The 18516-nt window shown below is 37.2% G+C and overlaps 1 protein-coding gene across 1 annotated transcript in view; it reads left to right on the top strand.

Moving 5' to 3' along the window:
- Positions 1-377: 377 nt before the first annotated feature.
- LOC150083140 (ATP-binding cassette sub-family C member 12-like) overlaps positions 378-18516 on the top strand; it is a 66914-nt gene continuing 48775 nt past the window's right edge. Inside the window, exon 1 of the mRNA XM_090378405.1 lies at positions 378-395. The gene's annotated coding sequence lies outside the window, so the exon portion shown is untranslated. The remainder of the gene's footprint in view (positions 396-18516) is intronic.

The following is an 18516-nucleotide window of genomic DNA, read 5'->3' as shown; positions in this document are numbered from 1 at the left end:
AACTTAATTAAACTGCTTATTATTTAACCGGACTGAGCCATTTAGAAAAAGTCACGTGCCTCCAGCAAGTGAACTTTGGGCATTTAATCGTTCGTAGTGCGTGTGTACAGTTGGCAAGAGCTTCCAGCCTTTCTAATTACGCTGTACAAGCTTTAACAGTCTACCTTGAGGTACGAGCTCCTCTAGTAGTTTACTTGGGAAACAGGTCCATCCTAAAATTTGCTGGCCTATCGAGAAGTTACGTTGCTTCTTCAATAATACAATAGTTACCGAGGGCCATTTCACACACCCTTTTCTTATACCTTAATTTGCTTTGCAAAATAAAGTGACAATTCTTTTTTTAAAAGAAAAATATAATTGAAACAGGAGGTAGAAACAGAAGATCACAAGCCCAGGTTAATTTCATTTCAGCATTTATTTGATAAAATTTAATAAAATAATCAATCTGACTTTGGTTAAAATTTGATAAAATTTTAAATAGTTGATGGCGTTAGTATTACAAGCAGCTGTGAACCCCTAAAAAAAAATAATCGCACTTATAACGTGCATGAAAAACAAATTCTCAAAAAACAAAATAATAATAATAATATGCACACAGTGTTTGCATATTATTATTATTTGTTATAAATCAAAGCAACATAGGGGTTTTAATTAGCCTTGGAGATTCCATTTATCCCCCCCCTCAATGATGGAACCCCCATCCCCAATCAAGAACCCTCAAGAGGAGGATGAACTAAAGCCCCTAGTCCATTCAGGTGTTATTTTTTTTTTTACTGTTATGCCATGAGTTATTCTTCCTTGTGATTGGTTCAGTCATAAGGAAAAATATAAATATTTTAAGCAAATGTATTTAGATTTTTTACTTCTTACTAAAATTTTTTTGAATTGTAAGGTTTTCTAAAGTAGCACAGATTTTTAGATGGCATGTCAGCAAATGTGCTAATCAGTGGCATATTGATGTTGGATTTGGTGGATCCATGCCAAAATTTCATTGGGTAAACACTCATAAGGAATAATTTCCTGTGTTAGATACCAGATTATAAGCTGTGTCATAACTAAGTATTCCCACATTCATCGGTAAAAATAAAAAATTTGTGATTCCATTCCCTAAACAAATATTACAAACCAATACTTACATTCTGAAAAAGTGCACATTGAAGTATTTCAAAGTTTAAAAAAAAAAAAAAAAAAAGGAAGAATAAGTAAATAAATATACACAATTTTAAGCAAAAATTTTATTTTTTAAGCATAATTTTTGCTTAAAAAATTTTATTTTTTAAGCAAAAATTATCTGAAATTTAAAATTTATTCATACACAGTTGTATATAGTTTTAAAAAAATACATATTTATATATTTCTAAAACCTCCATTTTTGTGCTTCTGGTTTTGATGTTCCCTGGGGAAAGTGCTTTGCTTGAATGCTCCTAGTTATGGCTCGTTATGAGCACAATGATTGTAATCAGTAGCTTTCTACATTGTGTGGAAAAGGCCAGGGTTCAGAGAAAAGGAATTTTTATGAGGATTTTTTTGCTCTCTGGACAATTAGTAACTTATGAGCAAAGGTGGTTTTTTTTCCCTCACAGAAACCCAGGTTCTTCATAGGATATGTAGGTGTCATACAGTGGTGCCCTAATGGTCTTAGTTTTCTTTGCATAAATTAATATCAAATCCATCCAGACTGATTATGGAGATAATACCTGGTCCAGAGATGTAGCTATTAAAAGCTCCACCAGTGGGAAGTAAGACTAGTATTAGCTCTTTCATGGGCCCAGGCTTTCTCAGTCTCATAAACATTGAGCCAACACCAGTCTGGGTCAGAAACTAATACTGTGTGTGTAATCTGGTTTTTCTATTTCTTCTTAGCCATTACTGGCCCACTGCTGGGAAAAGGCCTCTCCAAAAATCTTCCATCTTTTTCTGTCCTGTGTCGTGGTTGGCCAGTTTCCTCCTTCAAACTCCTTCAACTCGTTGCACCATCTCCTTTTTTGTTGACCTCTGTTTCAATATCCTTCCAGTGGTATCTATTCAATTGCAGCATTACTCCATCTGTTATCTTCTTTTCTCATAATATGACCTGCCCATTTCCACTTTAGATGTTTTGCTTCCACTCTAATGTCCTTTATACCAGTTCTTTTATGCAATTCTTCATTTCTAACTTTATCTTTGTGTGACAGGCCCAACATGCTTCTTTTCATTGCTTTTTTTTTTTTTTTTTTTTTTTAAATGAAAACCCCAAACACGAAGGGTATCAAAACCTATAGTACTTAGTACCGTGCATGGGTTGAAGGAGAAGTATGGGGGAGGGGGATAACGGAAACTTTGCTCTAGAGACTAAACATGGGTTTCACCACTTCAAGCCTCCAATAAGCAAAGTGGTGGTATTTCACCAGTTGATGAAAGTCATCTACCACCCGAAAGTATTTGTCCTTCTTGTAATTTTCTTTCTTGTACCTTAGTAAGGGACAATTCATATAGTCCCCAAGCATCCAGTATTTTTTCCAGCCGTTTTTCAACCTCATATTGGTCTCATTTGTCGTGATCGTGAAAAGATAGAATTTGCCTCAGATACGTGAACTGATTAACAAATTCGAGAGGTGTGTCATCGAAATTTATAATGGGATACTGTATATTAATTTGTCATGATGTTTGTCTTTTCAAAATTGATGTCTAAGCCAGCAGTTGCACTTTCCTTTCTTAATTCATCTAGCATTTCTTGTAATTCCTGTATATCTTCTGAGAACAGTAATCTGGTATTGGTATTTATATATTATCAGCTATGGGATAAAACATCAAAGAGTATAAAATAACAGTACCCTTTATACACCACACCTGAATGAAAAGTGGAATTAATTTTAAATTTTAAGCAAAAATTATCTGAAATTTAAAATTTATTCATACACAGTTGTATACAGCACATACAATATAAAAATAAGGGCTTAGGGATGTTCAAATACATAAATTAACCAGTTTATAATTATTTCAACTAAAATGCACTAGGTATCTTGAGATTGAAGATTATCTTTTGTTGCTGCTTAAATTTTTTTTAATCATTTTAAGTTTATTTATTTGAATGATATTGAAAAGAAATCCCCTAGCACCAAAGAAAAGAGCGATGAAGTGGGGGGGGAGATACTTTGATTAGAGTCTGGGTCTGCTTAGAAAAGTTGGAACCTGTTCCTGACTTCCCCAATAAATCTATGGGTTCCTGCCCATGTCTCCATAAAATGGTTCGCTTTTATTAAGACCTTTTAATAAAAGTTACATCAGCTCTCCATAAAAGGGAAGGTCTCATTTATTAGGATATCTTAATAAAAGGTACATTGATGTAACAATGTCTTTTGACAGTTTTTAGTGGAACAGTACATGATAATGAAAATTGTATTCTAATTTAAGGAAATCAGTCCTTTAGTAGACTGACTGAAAAAATACTGAATATCATAATTTCTTTAACCAAGTTAATCATGGGGTTTACTTAACCACATATCCAGTGTTGTAATTGCAGAAGAAAAGGCAGGTTAGTCCTCTCTCTGCTTGAAGAATGATCACGAATTTCTTATTTAAAAAATTTTTTTTTTCAACCACTCCAACCTATTGGTAACTCTCTAGGAGACTTCCGGTTAAGTCAGTGTATAATCTTGCTGCCTGTACTCTGCCGGATCATGACTGGAGGGATTTACCATGTCTGTGCTATATCCAAATATTTCATTACTTCATACAGCATGTTCTTGTAACCTTTTTTTACTTTTCAATACACCATGAATTGTAAAAATAATAGAACAAAACTTATCTGCGATAAGATATAAACCTCGAAAATACTTCCTCATTCATTTCACAAATGTGTGTGTGTTCTCAGTTCTAACCTCAATGATTTCCATTTCCACTTACAGTCTGACAAACCCCATGTACTTTTTCTGACAGAATCCCAGTTATTGGTTGGGTCAACCACTGCTCATCTCATTTCAATCATACAGCTCATTCGCTGAATGATTGAGCTAATCTCGGCTGAATCATTCAGCAAATTATTCACTGTATGATTCCTTTTGCTTCAGAGGTGGTACTTATGCATATATCCGTTCTGATATTCCCTGTCAGAGACTTAGTAATTTGGAATTTCCTCTTTTTGATCTTCTCTGGCTTAAAATCTCTCTGCCACATTCTGTCAAATTCATCTGTTGCCTCTATCATTCTCCCATCTCCACTAATCACTTTGACTTCCTCTCTTTGAAACTTCACTTTCTCCAGTCCAATGTTCCTAACAGTGAGGTAATTTTTCCTTGGTAATTTTAAATGTTCACAACTCCAGCTGGCTATCTTTTTTCTAGCAACACGGACCCAGCTGGTTGAGATGCTGAAGCTTTTGCAATTACTAATGACCTTGCACATGTTCATTTACCTACCAGAATACCAGACAATCCTAACCATGCAACCAACATGCTTGACGTTTTACTCACCAACAAAACTTCTAAATACATGGTTGAGGTAAGTGGTCCTCAAGGAGACTCAGATTACAATTTGGTGATGGTCCCTTCCCCAATGGAGCCATTCTCTTGTGGCCATTATCAACCTCATCTTGTTTGGCATTACAAGAATGCAAAATGGGATGATCTGTGAGATTTCTTTTCCTTGGTTGGACAACTGTTTCAAATCTTCTGATGCCAATATTTCCTTAGATCGTGTCACTGAAATTATCCTTAAAGGAATGCAGTCCTTTATTCCACACTCCACCTTAAAATCTTGTTATTTATCTGAACCTTAGTTTTCCAATATATGTGCTAAGGCTGTTCAAGAGAAGAATGATGCATTTCATAATTGGCTTGTTTTCAAATCTCCAGGTTCATTTTTTGCCTACACCAAAGCTCGCGACAATTGTAAAGCAGTTATTAATCAGTCCACACTAGATTTCTAGCAGGCTAAAAGTAGAAAACTTGCTTCTTGTCCAAATGGTAGCAGAGCATTCTGGTCTCTTTCCAGAGCTATTAGCCACTACTTTTGCCCATCTCTGTTCCTACCTCTGTTGTTGTTGTTGTTTTGGTTTTAACGAGCATTAGCAACTAAGGCCATATTGCTCCGTCCTATCTCTGTCAAAACCAGATGATTCTATTTCACTTTAGCCACAGATAAAGCTGACTTGCTAGCATCCTATTTTTTTTTCAACTCTTGTATTGATGACCTTGGTAAACCACCTTCCACCATTCCCAATACATCCATTCAATGCCTCTGTGGTCTTTCAGCAAAAGGATGTCAGAAGGATTTTGATCAGTCTTGATGCTAAGAAAGCTCCAGGTCTTGACGGTATTTCTCTACTTGTTTTCAGAACCTGCGCTCCTGTACTTATTCCTGTTCTGTGTTGCTTTTTTGTTTTCTTATTTCAAAGGTGTTTTTCCTTCTGCTTGGAAATTAGCTCATATCCGGCCAGTTCTTAGAAAGGGTGACAAATCCCTCCCATCAAATTATCATCCCATTGCACTTGCTTCTACTCTTTCTAAAGTAATGGAGAAATCAATTAACACCAACTTTTAAACTATCTAGAAACCTTCCATCTGATCAATGATCTCCATTATAGGTTCCGTCAGCATCATTCATTGGTGATATTCTGGCTTATTTTATCCATCTATGGACAAATTCAGTGGAAAAGTTTGGTGAAACTCAAGCAGTTTCTCTTGACATCTCAAAGACTTGATTGTGTTTGGCATAAAGGTCTTCTTAAAAAAAAAAAAAGGATCGTGTTTGGTATAAAGGTTTTCTAAAAGGTTTTATTCATCTTATGGTTTGCCAACCTTTCTTTATAATTGCGTATCGAGTTTTCTCTCTGACCACTCACTGCGGGTGATGGTACATGGCTGTCTATGTTCTGACTTGTCCACTAATGCTGGTATTCCCCATGGTGCATTTCTTTCTTTTACTGCTTTCCTCCTGTATGTTTTAACATACAAGAGGAAAAGAGTGGGAGAAATAATGAACTTCTTCCATTGACCAGAAATCCTATTCATAGTTTTTCTGATGATAGCACTTTGCATTCCACCTTCCAGCTTGAGAAATCATGCCCTGTGCAAACAACTTCAACATCTTAAATATTCACTACCAATTCCTTAAATGCTGATCTCTAGGTAATTCTTCAGTGGGGAAAAGATAAATTAGTTGATTTTGATCCTTCTGAATCTCAGATCTGTCTTATATCTCACAAAAAGGATTCTTCTGCTCCTATGCTTATCTTCAATGACATTCCGATTTCTAGGTAAGCTTATATATCTCTATTGGAGATTATCCATACTTCTAATCTCTTTAGGCATATGCACATTACAAATATTGCATCCTCTGCATCTAATAAACTGGGTTTTCTCTTTCGCCCTTGGCATTACTTTTCTTCCAAACAGCTATTCAATCTGTACAAATCACAAATCCGCCCTACCATGGAATATTGGGTGTTCCCCCCCCCCCCCCCCAGACCTCTCTCAGGCTTCTAGATTCCATTGAAAAGAGGGCAGTTAGATTAATTAAGGACTCATCTCTAACAGATAGGTCTCCACTCTGTTTCATAGAGTTCTGTTTCTGCTGTATGCCTTTTCTGTAGATACTTCCATGCACACTGTTCTGCCGAATTGGCTTCTATAATTCCAGCTCTCTTCCAAAGCAGTCCAAACATGTACCACAATCAGTCAACATATTTTTATTGTCCAACTTCAAACTCACAGAACCAACTTTTCTTCTTCCTCATTTATTCATTCAACTTCGTTTTCTGGAACAACCTTCCTTCGGACGTATTTTCTGAAAATTGCAATCTATAGAAGTTCAAGTAGTCTAATATCAAGAAATATCTTCTTTCAGCTTCTCAACCTTCAACCCATGCCCGGTACTAAGTACTATAGGTTCTAATACCTCTGGTGTTTGGAGTTTTCATTAAAAAAAAAAACAGACATACACAAATGATACTGGAACCTGTAATACATAAATGGGTTAAAGGTTGAGAAGATGGAAAGTACTAGTTGATCTTTGACTTCAGTTTTTGTTTGTTGCTTTTAGGAAATACATAAGAATGGTTGCTACAAAAAATGGAATTATAAGGAAGAGGAAGAAGAAAGTTAATTAAGTGAATTTGGAGTTGTACTGCAAATAGATACTGATACTGCTATATGTTTGAACTAGTTTGGAAGAAAGAGGCAGAATTACAGATACTAATTCAAAAGGACAGTGCCCATGGGAATACCTATAGAAGAGACATACAACAGAAACCAAAAATCTGTGTAATAGGTAATCAAATGGGTTTGTAAGTGAGGGATCATTAATTAAACTGACTATCCTGTTTAGATAATGCAACCTCAGATGACAGAACAATGTTTTATGGTAAGATGAATGTGTGATTTGTACAGAGTCAGCATGTAGAAGGCAAGTCAAAATTCCTTATTTATTCAAATCAGAGGAAAAATATTTGTGATATCCTGTCCCACTAAACATATGATGAAGAAACCTCTAGAATTTGATTATTTTGAAAATGACCACAGGAGCAGCAGACTCTTAATTGCAAGGAACAAGATTAGGAGCAGCAGTCTTATTTGCAAATGACAAGATCAGTGGGTTTCAGGGAGATTGAACCCATGTTCAATCTCCCTGAAAGTTGTACATGTTGGCACTAATGATATCAAGAGTAGGAGACCGGCAGAATTGCTTAACAAGTACAGGTCACTATTGAAAAAAAGCCGTGAAATAGGGTTGAATTTGAAAGTGTCTGCAATTCTGCCCAGACACGATAGGAGGGAGTATATGATGAGAGCCTTGTCAATCAATTTGGCCCTGGAAAGATTGTGCAAGGCTCAAGAGGTAGAATTTTTTTCAGCCTGGACTGTACTTGTTAACAGGAGAGATTCTACAGGGATGGGATACACTTAAATAGAAAGGGTGCAAGAATATTTGCTGATGCTATCGAGGCAGTGTTAGGTGGGTCGGAAAACTGCTAGCTTGGGGGGAGACAAAGACGAATAGATTAACAGTAGCCACCGGCAGAGGTGAAAGAGATTCTTGCACTGCTTCTATTGGAATGAGCAGAAGCCTGAAAAACAAGATGCAGGATATTTCAGAGACTGCTGGGAGTCATTGCGGTACAAGTAAACACATGGGTTGTGTTAGCGTAGCTAAGAATAGAAACAGGTGCATGTATACTTGCGTGTACACCAATGCTAGGAGTTTAGTAAATAAACTTGATGAATTTGAGGTATTGCTCAAAACATCAAAGGCAGATATTATTGGGATATCAGAGACTTGGTGTCACACAGATATAAGGGATGCAGAACTGCAATTTGGGGAGTACAACGTCTACAGAAAGGATAGACAGGATAGGAAGGGAGGAGGGGTTATGCTATTAGTTAAGAAACACATAAAAACCAAGGAAGTGAAGCCAGTCGACATTGCTGGACAGTGCAGTGTGGAGTCAGTTTGGTGTGACATAAACATTGGGAGATCAAAATTGAGAGTAGGAGTGTGCTATAGGCCTAATGACTCTGATGAGTATAATAAGGAACTGTACAGGGAAATAGAGTGGGCCAGTAAATCAGAGTGTCTTATAATGGGAGATTTTAATTTCCCAGATATTGACTGGAATTTGGGGGCTGGTTACTCACGCACTAGCAGGGCTTTTGTGGATTTATTGGATGATTGTTTTCTACATCAGCATGTTCGGGAGGCAACTAGAGGGAGTAATACTCTTGATTTGATTATCAGCAGTGATTCTTCATGCATTAAGAATCTGCAGATAAATGATCCACTAGGTGGCAGTGATCACAGTGTGCTGAAGTGGGATTTACTCAAAGAGGTAACTACCATTAGGGGTAAAGGGAAGGGTTATTGCTTCCGTAAAGGCGACTACGATGGACTGAGACAGTATTTAAATTCTATACAGTGGGACCAACTGATGATGTTACCAACAGCAAATTCAAAATGGGAAGCATTCAAAGAACTTATCTTGGAAGCTACTAGGCTTTACATACCAACTAAGAAATATTGTTCAAGGTTTAGGCCAAAATGGATGTCAGATGAACTGATGAAGCATATGGCAGAGAAGAAAAATGCATGGGATACATACAAATTAACACATGACACAGAAGCCTATGATAGATACAAGTTGATCTGTAACCAAGTTACAAAGGAGGTTAGGCAGGCGAAGGCAGATTACGAGAAATCTTTGGCAAGGGATACAAAGAAAAACAGCAAAGAGTTCTTTACTTATGTAAACTCTAGAAGGAAGGTGATGAATCAGATTGGTCCACTTGATATCGATGGGTCAACTGTTGATGATCCTGCTCAGGTAGCTAACAAACTAAATGAATATTTTGCATCGACATTCACACATGAGGAGTTATTTAGCGAGGGGAAAGCCAGAGGTGTATTGGACTCTAGCAGTAAGCTACAGAATCTTGAAATAACTGGGTGTAAAGTGGAGGAGAAACTGTTGAAGATAAACACAAGAAAGGCATCCGGGGTGGATGGGATCTATCCAGTTATATTAAAGGAGGCAGCAAAGGAAGTAAGCAAACCCTTAGCCATAATTATGAGAGCTTCCTTGGACTCAGGGGAGGTACCCATAGACTGGAAATGTGCAAATGTGACCCCAATTCACAAAGAAGGATCAAAGGCTGACACAAGTAATTATAGACCTGTGAGCTTAACTTCTGTTCCAGGAAAATTAATGGAGGCACTGGTTAAAGAAGCACTGCAGGATCATTTAGACAAGACTTCAGTTATAGCTCAGACACAGCATGGTTTTGTTAAGGGGAGGTCTTGCCTGACCAACTTGATTGGATACTATGATGCAGTCACAAAAGAACTGGATGCAGAGAATAACTTTGATATTATATACTTGGATCTTAGAAAGGCTTTTGATACTGTTGCACATGGAAGACTGCTACACAAATTGGAGCAGTGTGACATTGGAGGCAAATTGCTGCTATGGATAAAGGGGTGGTTGAGGGGGAGAAGACAGAGAGTGGTAATCAATGGACACTGCTCATCGTGGACTGATGTTATTAGTGGAGTCCCTCAGGGCTCAGTGTTGGGTCCATTATTGTTTTCTGTATTTATAAATGATAATGATGATGGTATATCGGGCTTAATGTCCAAGTTTGCAGACGATACAAAGGTTGGCAGGGTTGTCAAGGACACTACTGACACTATGCTGCTGCAACAGGATCTGGAAAGGTTGAACAGATGGGCTGAGAGGTGGCAAATGAAGTTTAACATTGACAAATGTAAAGTACTACACATGGGAAACAGCAACCCCAGAGCAACGTATCAACTCTGTGGTACTACACTGACAGTGGTATAGAATGAAAGGGACTTGGGGGTGGTTGTGCAGGCAGATATGAAGTTCTCTGAGCAGTGCAGACAGGCTGCAAGAGTAGCTCAAGGAGTATTGTCAATGATATACAGGAATTTTTCCAGCAGGGATAAGGAGGTGATTATTCCATTGTATAAGGCGATGGTCAGGCCACACCTAGAGTACTGTATACAGGTCTGGAGGTCTGATTTCAAGAAGGATGTAGAGCTGCTGGAACGAGTACAGAGAAGGGCAACAAGATTAGTGAATGGAACAAAGGGGTGCTCTTACGAAGAAAGGCTTAAGTTTTGCAAATTACAGTGTCTGGAGACTAGGCACCAGCGAGGTGATCTGATAGAGGTGTATAAAGCCTTGAATGGTTTAAGCATGCTCAATGCTGATGGGATTCTTCCTCTAGCTCAGAAAAATCACCTGAGAGGGCATAAATTCAAATTGAGGAAAGACAGATGTAGGATAGACGTGTGGAAATTTGCCTTTAGCCAGCGGGTGGTTAGTTGGTGGAACAGACTTCCATCCCTTGTGGTGGAGGTTGATAGCCTAAATAAGTTTAAGGCTCAGCTGGACAGGTATTTTGAATGAACAGAGGGGTTAAGTGGAAGTGGGTTTTTTTTTTTTTTTTTGGCTGATGCTGCATAAGCTTGCTTTCTTGCATCAAATGCCTCTACTAATGCTAATGCTAATTAGTTGAGAAGTTAGAAGGCAAAACTGCCATCTCATAAACACTGAATGGCCAGAGATAAAAACTGGTCACCCAGTTTCAAAAAGGGAGACTGCAAGATGGAAGGTTACTTAGAAGATGAAATGTTGAAATAATCCTCTGTGGTCAGGTACAGCGTAGCATGTGTTCTTTCCCCATCTCTCTTTTTCTCTCCCTCCCACCCTAAGCAAGTTCTCACAAGCGGTGAGTCAATTTGATACTTTAAAACCCAAAAAATGCACTTCAGTATTATTATTAGTACTGGCAAATCATGCAAGGAAGCAAACCTATACAGCAACAGCCAAAAAAAAATACCCGCTTGATTTGTCCATTCCCTCTAATAGGCCAGTTATGCTGTAACTAAGAACATCATTTCTTACGATAAAAATATATACAGGGTGCAGAGAAACTCTACCAACAAACTTGAACAGGTGATAGATGGTACCAAAAGAAACATTTTTTGTCAAGTAAACATAGTTCGTAAATGAGTCGTTATAGCAGCAAAAGCTATTAAAGGGTTGTAAAAATCAGAACAACACATTCAGTAATTTAATGTCGTTTAATGTATACAAACCATTTGCTGTTGCACACAAAATAGAAAAAACAATTTATAAGAAGTGCTCGAACTGGTGACCGTGATGTTCAATGCATAACTCACCCCGACGCATCATTGAATGTTGTAGGCGTTGGAAGTTCTTAGGATTGTCTTGTCACTTGCTGCAGAGATACAAGACTTGCTGCAACAATCCATGCTAAAAGTTCCTCCACTGCGTCAACTGGCATTTCATACACAAGAGTCTTCATGTTCCCCAAAAGAAAAAGTTCAAACAAGTCAGATCAGGCGACCTTGCTGGCCAGGTTACAGGTCCACCTTGACCAATCCATCTGCCTGGAAAGGTTGTATGTAAGTGTGTGCGTACACGTCTGTCAAAATATGGTGGTGCGCCCTCATGTTGGAACCACATTTGTGCTCGGACAATCAGAGGAACATCCTCCAACAACTCTGGAAGTGTGTGCTCTAGAAAATGCAAATAGAGTCATCCATCTAAACATGCAGGCAACATGTATGGTCCAACTAAAACGTTTCCCACAACGCCAGCCCATACATTGACACTAAAGCTGTGTTGGTAGCCATGTTCAACCATTGCATGGGGATTATTCTCTGCCTGCACGTGACTGTTGCAGCTGCTGAACAAATCCCTCTTGGATGAAACATGCCTTATCAGTGTAAAGCACATTATTGGCAAAATCAGGCTGCAAGTTGGTTTCCTGTAAAAACCAGTGCGAGAACTCGATACATTGGGCAAAATCAGCAGGTTCTAGTTCATGCACTTTCTGGCATCGGAAAGGATGTAGTCTGGCTTTGTGCACCACATTCCACACCAAACAATGCTGCACATCCAATCGGTGTGCAACAGCTCTTGTGCTGGTAGAAGGAATATTAGTGAAGATCTGCAGAACCTGTTCCTCAAACCGGGATGTCCTAGCAGTGCGTCGACATCCAGTATCATGCATATTCACACCGAAAGAGCCACTGTCCCGCAATCTTTGGTGTATCGAGCAAATGTTGTGTGGTGAGACAACCTTCTGTTTGGCAAGCGTTCTTGATAAATCCTGCGAGCCTCTCTTCTGTCTCCATTTGCTGCGCCGTACATTAAATGGATATCCACCATTAACCCCAGGGGCTCACATTTGGTGAGTATGGGCTTGGCACACCTAGGGTCCTGAGCTGGATATCATCATTCTTCTCTTTCTTGGTGATTCCCTTCTACTTTTGACTCTCTCTCTCTCTCTCTCAGGGTAAATCGGGGAATTTTTTTTTTTTTTGGCTGGTGTAGCATAAGCCTCAGGCTTCCTTGCACCATGTGGCTCGTATTAATAATAATAATAATTTCTGCAACAGTGAAACGCTCCATATCTGTACCCGTACTGATCATAATATGACATTACACTTTTATGCTGTTAGCCACAGATACGCACCACTCCGAGGACCTCTCAATGCATGCATATGTTAATGTTGATGGTAGCCGTATGTTCGAGCACTATGTTATGGATTGTTTTTTTCTATTTTGTGTGCAACGGCAAATGATTTGTATGGATTAAACGACATTAAATTACTGAATGTGTTGTTCTGATTTTTACAACCCTTTAATTGCTTCTGCTGCTATAACGACTCATTTACAACCTATGTTTACTTGACAAAAAATGTTTCGTTTGGTACCCTCTGTCACCTGTTCAAGTTTGTCAGTAGAGTTTCTCTGCAGCCTGTATATGAAGACTAAACCACAGAAACACATATAATGAACACAAGAAGAAAGATGATGTGAAAATAAAAGTTTTAAATTCAAAGCCCAAACACGATTTTGATTCTAATCGTTGTTTGCACCACAGACATACAATACTTTTCTCTACATTATTAATGTGTATGCCAATTCTATTTAGGGCAGATGTGAAAGATAGTCCTTGGCCACTTTGCCACTTTTCTTTAACTGGAATAAAATTAGTAAAAGTCAGTGTAGATGCATACAAGTCTTCCAAAAAGTACTGAGCGGCAACATTAATGGGAAATGCATAACTTCTGAAATCATGGCAGTGTAACTCATCACGAGTGATATGTATAACTTATTAAGGAAATACCTCTTGGAAATCATAAACAAGATGGTCAAGAATAACAGCAGAGTATTTTTTTGTCATATTTCCAGTGAATCATTTTGTTCACCTACAGTATCATTGAGGTTAACTCATTTTGAATGTAGAAGCCAGTGTAGCAGCTATATATTTTTTATAATTTTTAATATATTGGACATGCTCTTAGATTGTAAGGCCAAATTTAGATGTTACATCAAGGCGAGCCTGGCAACCCAAAGGTCGCGGGTTCGATTCCCGCCTCGGGTTTGGATCAAAGTACTGCAAAAAACCTTGGGAGGTGCATTATGGCCATAGAAGCCTATGCACCAACAACTACCAAAAAAAATTTAAAAAAAACATCAAGGCCAGATATTTACCAGGATGCAGTGGTTTTTTGCTCCACGTGAAAACCAAGGCAGGGGCTCACATCTAGTGAGTATGGGCTTGGCAAACCCAGGGTCCTGAGTTGGATATCATTCTTTCTACTTCTGACACTCTCTCTCTCTCTCTCTCTCTCTCTCAGTAACTCAGGAAATTTTTTTTTTTTTTTTTGGCTGTTGCAGCATAAGCCTCAGGCTTTCTTACACCATATGGCTAATAATAGTAATAATAATGAGTGCGCATTCATAGCCGAGTGGTCAGGAGCGGGAGTGCCGTAGCACACGCTCTTTGAGTAGACCAGGGTTCAAGCCCCTGACTGCTGAATATGGTTGATCTGCCAACCCACACTGGACCAGCGTGGCAGATTACGGTCCATTTCCCTCGGCATGAATTGTTGAGGAGGCTTCCATCCTGGGTTGATAATGGCTGCACTTTACCTTTTTTTTTTTTTTTATTCCACAAGATGCAAAATTGTGTTTATATTGTGTTCTGCAGCCATTTTTTTATAGCAATGGGCAAAAAAAATAAAAGTAAAATAACACTAAGTAAACATAGCTGTAGCAAAAGAAAAGCCCATCCTTCCAAACCAAACATGCATCTGGCTCCCCCAGATAACAGTGCACATTTTTGATCACAGCTGTCGATATTTCATTTCTTGAACAGTGTAACGTCTGAAGAAATGAAAAGACAAAGCACAGACAGCTCTGGAATGTTGGAGCTGCTGGTGTTTCAATCTCTCAGACTGAAACTTTTTGTTTAACACCTTTTTTTGTCTGATCATATTTTTTCAAGATCGAAGCCTGCTTAAGTCATTCTTAAGAAGTGCTGCTTGACGACTCTCCCAATCTTTACATCATCTGCAAATTTTGACATCACACCTATTCCTTCGATGTTATTTATGAGAATTGGAAAGGACAGTGGTCCAAGAACCGATCCCCCAGAAGACCCCACTTCTGACGTTACACCAATATGAATACTATCCATTTATTGCAACTCTCTGCCTTCTGCCTGGCAGTCACTCTGCAGTTTATCTTAGAATATTTCCAGTAATCCCAGAATGTTCTAGCTTATAACCTCTCATGAGAGTCTGAGTCAAAAGTAAAGCTCTTGGAGCCACCAACTCTAAGAGCTTTACTTGCCTTTAGGCTCATAAGTTATTTTAATAAACAGCTGCCTATAATTTAAAAATCAGTAATTTCATATGTCTAAGCCTCACAGCATGAAGGGTCTTTCGTCAGTAAAGACCAATGCAAATAGGCCGCATGGCCAAATTTTTACTTTCCTGAAATGGATAAAACTATACCATAGTCTGAAATTTTAACTGCAGTTCATACTGATAAATTGCATGCTTATCTTTCATTTAAGCACATCTTTAACATTTATGTCCCTTGTTCCATAAAACCCTTAAACATCAGCAGCAGCAACAACGGATGTCAAACTCCTGTCTAGCTAGCAGCAGCAGAGCTCACGTACTTTAAGCCAAACTCTTACGCCACAATTATCTGTTTAATGTATTTTCTTACTTTTAGTTTTTAACCTTTCATTGCTAACATGGCGTCTGACTGACACTACTTTTTGAAATTTTTCTGTTAATAATGTTTAAATTTGTAAATGAAATCAAATCTTCCCATATATCTTCACCCATCAGTATTCTCTAAATCAGCATTTATGAAACTTTTTTAATCATGGATCACTTTTCATCTCACAATATATTTATGGAACACATATATATTTACAGAACACTTGGGAAACAAAAGTTTAGCGGGAGCCAAAGAACTGTTTGCTGATATTTTATTACATATGATGCACTGTGCATTGGGATCATCTTTATTTCCAACACATGTAAAGCCGAAATTAAAATAACTGTTATCATACTTTTGTTTTGGTCTTTTATTAGTTGGTTCCTGTTTTTTCACTTCAGATTTTTTGAGAACAAAAGGCTGTGATTGTTCATCCTCACTTTGAAGTGCAACAATATTATGTTCACTTCCATTGACCACAGTTGCAATACTAGAAGAACATGCTTCTCATTTTAAAGTTCCATTTTTCAACCCACAAATCAATGATCATTTATTTTAATAATGATATTTTGAAATAATGATGTGTATCAAAAAAATTTATACAAGGAAGTGAGTTTAGTTATGATATTGTTTTGCTTCCCCCTCTCCTTCAACCCATGTACTCCAGGCTAAATTGCATATGAATGGCATATTAGATCACTACATTGCTACTTTTTTGGAGATGCCATTACCACTACGTAATGCCATCTCTGTGCAAAAGCCTGCCAAAATAAAGTACAGTATTCCTTGTCTATTTGATTATTAGTCTATGCCATTATATTAATAACCGAAAAAAAAAATAATGTTAAAAATTCTAATGATACAAAAGTGGTGTACTCTACAAATATGCAAAATTGATTTATTTTATTATTATTTTTTAAATTATTAATTAAGATTTACCACGGAACACTTGTTCACATCTCATGGAACACTAGTGTTTCACGGAAATCACAGTTTGGGAAACACTGTTCTAAATGATTATAAACTACTCTCTGCTTTCATTTCAGTATACTATGAATTATGCAAAATCAGCTTTTTTGTTTGGCCTTTAACAGATCAAAAGTGCCTATATTTCTTGTACCCAACTCCCATTCTCACACACTGTGAAATGTGAATCTCATTGCTAAAAAGTAAACATAAACAGCTGACAAAAATACAGACATTCAAGTTGCAACTATCAGTTGCCATTCAATTGTCTATTTAAATTTGGGTGATGAGTCAACTTAAATTTAAAAAAAAATGCAGTAAAAATTTCTTTATTATTGATTTTTCATTTATTTTTGTCCAGTATATCGTGATGGAGTTTAGCAAATTATAGTTACCAGAATACTTTTCTTCATTCAGTAAAAAAAGTAAAGAAAATTAATTTTTTAAAATTAAAACAAAACAGGTGTTTCACAGATGTCACGTAAGTGCAAAATCCTAAATTTCGTTAAAATTGAAAAAATAGAATTATACCAATTATTCTTTTTATACATATCACAGTCTATCCATATACTATATTGAAGAAAAACTGGATATTTTGTTTGTTTACTATGTTTTCCCATGATCCAGTTGGAGGAAAGTATGTGGAATATGGTGGATGTGCAGAAAATAAATGTTCTTGGTTTAAGCAATGCACATATGAAAGGGCTCTTTTTTTTTTTTTTTTTTTTTTTTCCCTATCAATTTACTAAATATATAAATCATGAGGTTACTGCTATTGCCATTTTATAATTATATGCAAAAGCATGAAATATTTGTTACATTTCAATTTTTATTCAGATTCAACAGAAAATAAGTAAAGTTTGAGGACTGAAGTAATTGGGAACTGATGGAGCTTATTGGCTATTCAGGTGGATCTCCTTTAATGTGGTCTTCTTGTCAAGATATACCCAGATTCTAGTGCTTCTGCAACATGAATAAACCTTTCTGATAGATTTCTTTTGGAATTGCTAATAGTACTCACGTCATATTCTGAATAATTTCCTCTATCGTTGCGAATCTGTGACCATTCAAGGGGCTTTAAGCTTGGGAGACAAAGCAAAAATAAATTATAGTGACAAAGCAAAAATAAATTATAGTGACCAGTGAATGTAGCAGACTTTGGGGGGGGGCACAGTGATGTAGTGCTTTGAAAGATATTCTTCAGTGGAAAGTGCCTAGTGGGCAGGGAAATTTCCATGATATGAGTGCAAATAGCATCATACAATTAATGTAGAACTGTTTTCTTGTATATCTGGTTCACTATTTAACTATGCAGGACAAATTCATAATGAACATTGTACTGAGTCAAAAAATTTGTTAAACATGATATTTGTGTTTTATAAAGATTGTCTGCTTTTTTTGACTTTGAAGAAGACTGAGCTTCCATTTAGAAATCTGGACCATGGTCATACACCCATGTTTTGTCACCAGTAATGATGGAAGGAAACAAAGTGTCTCAGTATTTTGGTGTTGATTCTGTCATCTGAGAACTTGATGCTGTCTGTGCGATCATCAGGGAGGATATGAGGCACAAATTTGGCTGAAAACGTGTTAATCACATTTTCCAACCATGTGTTAAAATTGATTCACTTCTGTAAGAAGTACCAGTTTCACTAGTAACTTTGTGATTAATTGAATTTGGTTTTTGAAGCTAAAGGGCAGCAAGAGTGAAGATCATCTTTGACAGACAAGCGGACCTCTTTATACTTTTGCAATCACTGAAAAGTCTTAGAATGATGCATAGCATCTTCTCTGAAAGCTGTTTTTAATATTTCATAGGTTTATTTTGCACTTTTCTGTGGTTTGAAACAAAATTGATTCAAATTTCTATCCAGCAAAATCACCGTATATATCGTTGTATAATCCATTTTAAAATTCAGTGAAACACAAACACTTTCTATTCGATTTCTTCAATCTTTCTGTTCTATTTTCTTCAATATATGCTAGCAATTGGAGGAAAA

This window comes from Mastigoproctus giganteus, chromosome 7 (assembly GCF_048544385.1).
Source record: "Mastigoproctus giganteus isolate SK-2022 chromosome 7, ASM4854438v1, whole genome shotgun sequence".
In the NCBI taxonomy this organism is placed as follows: Eukaryota; Metazoa; Arthropoda; class Arachnida; order Uropygi; family Thelyphonidae; genus Mastigoproctus; species Mastigoproctus giganteus.
This window is presented reverse-complemented; position numbering and strand designations above follow the sequence as displayed.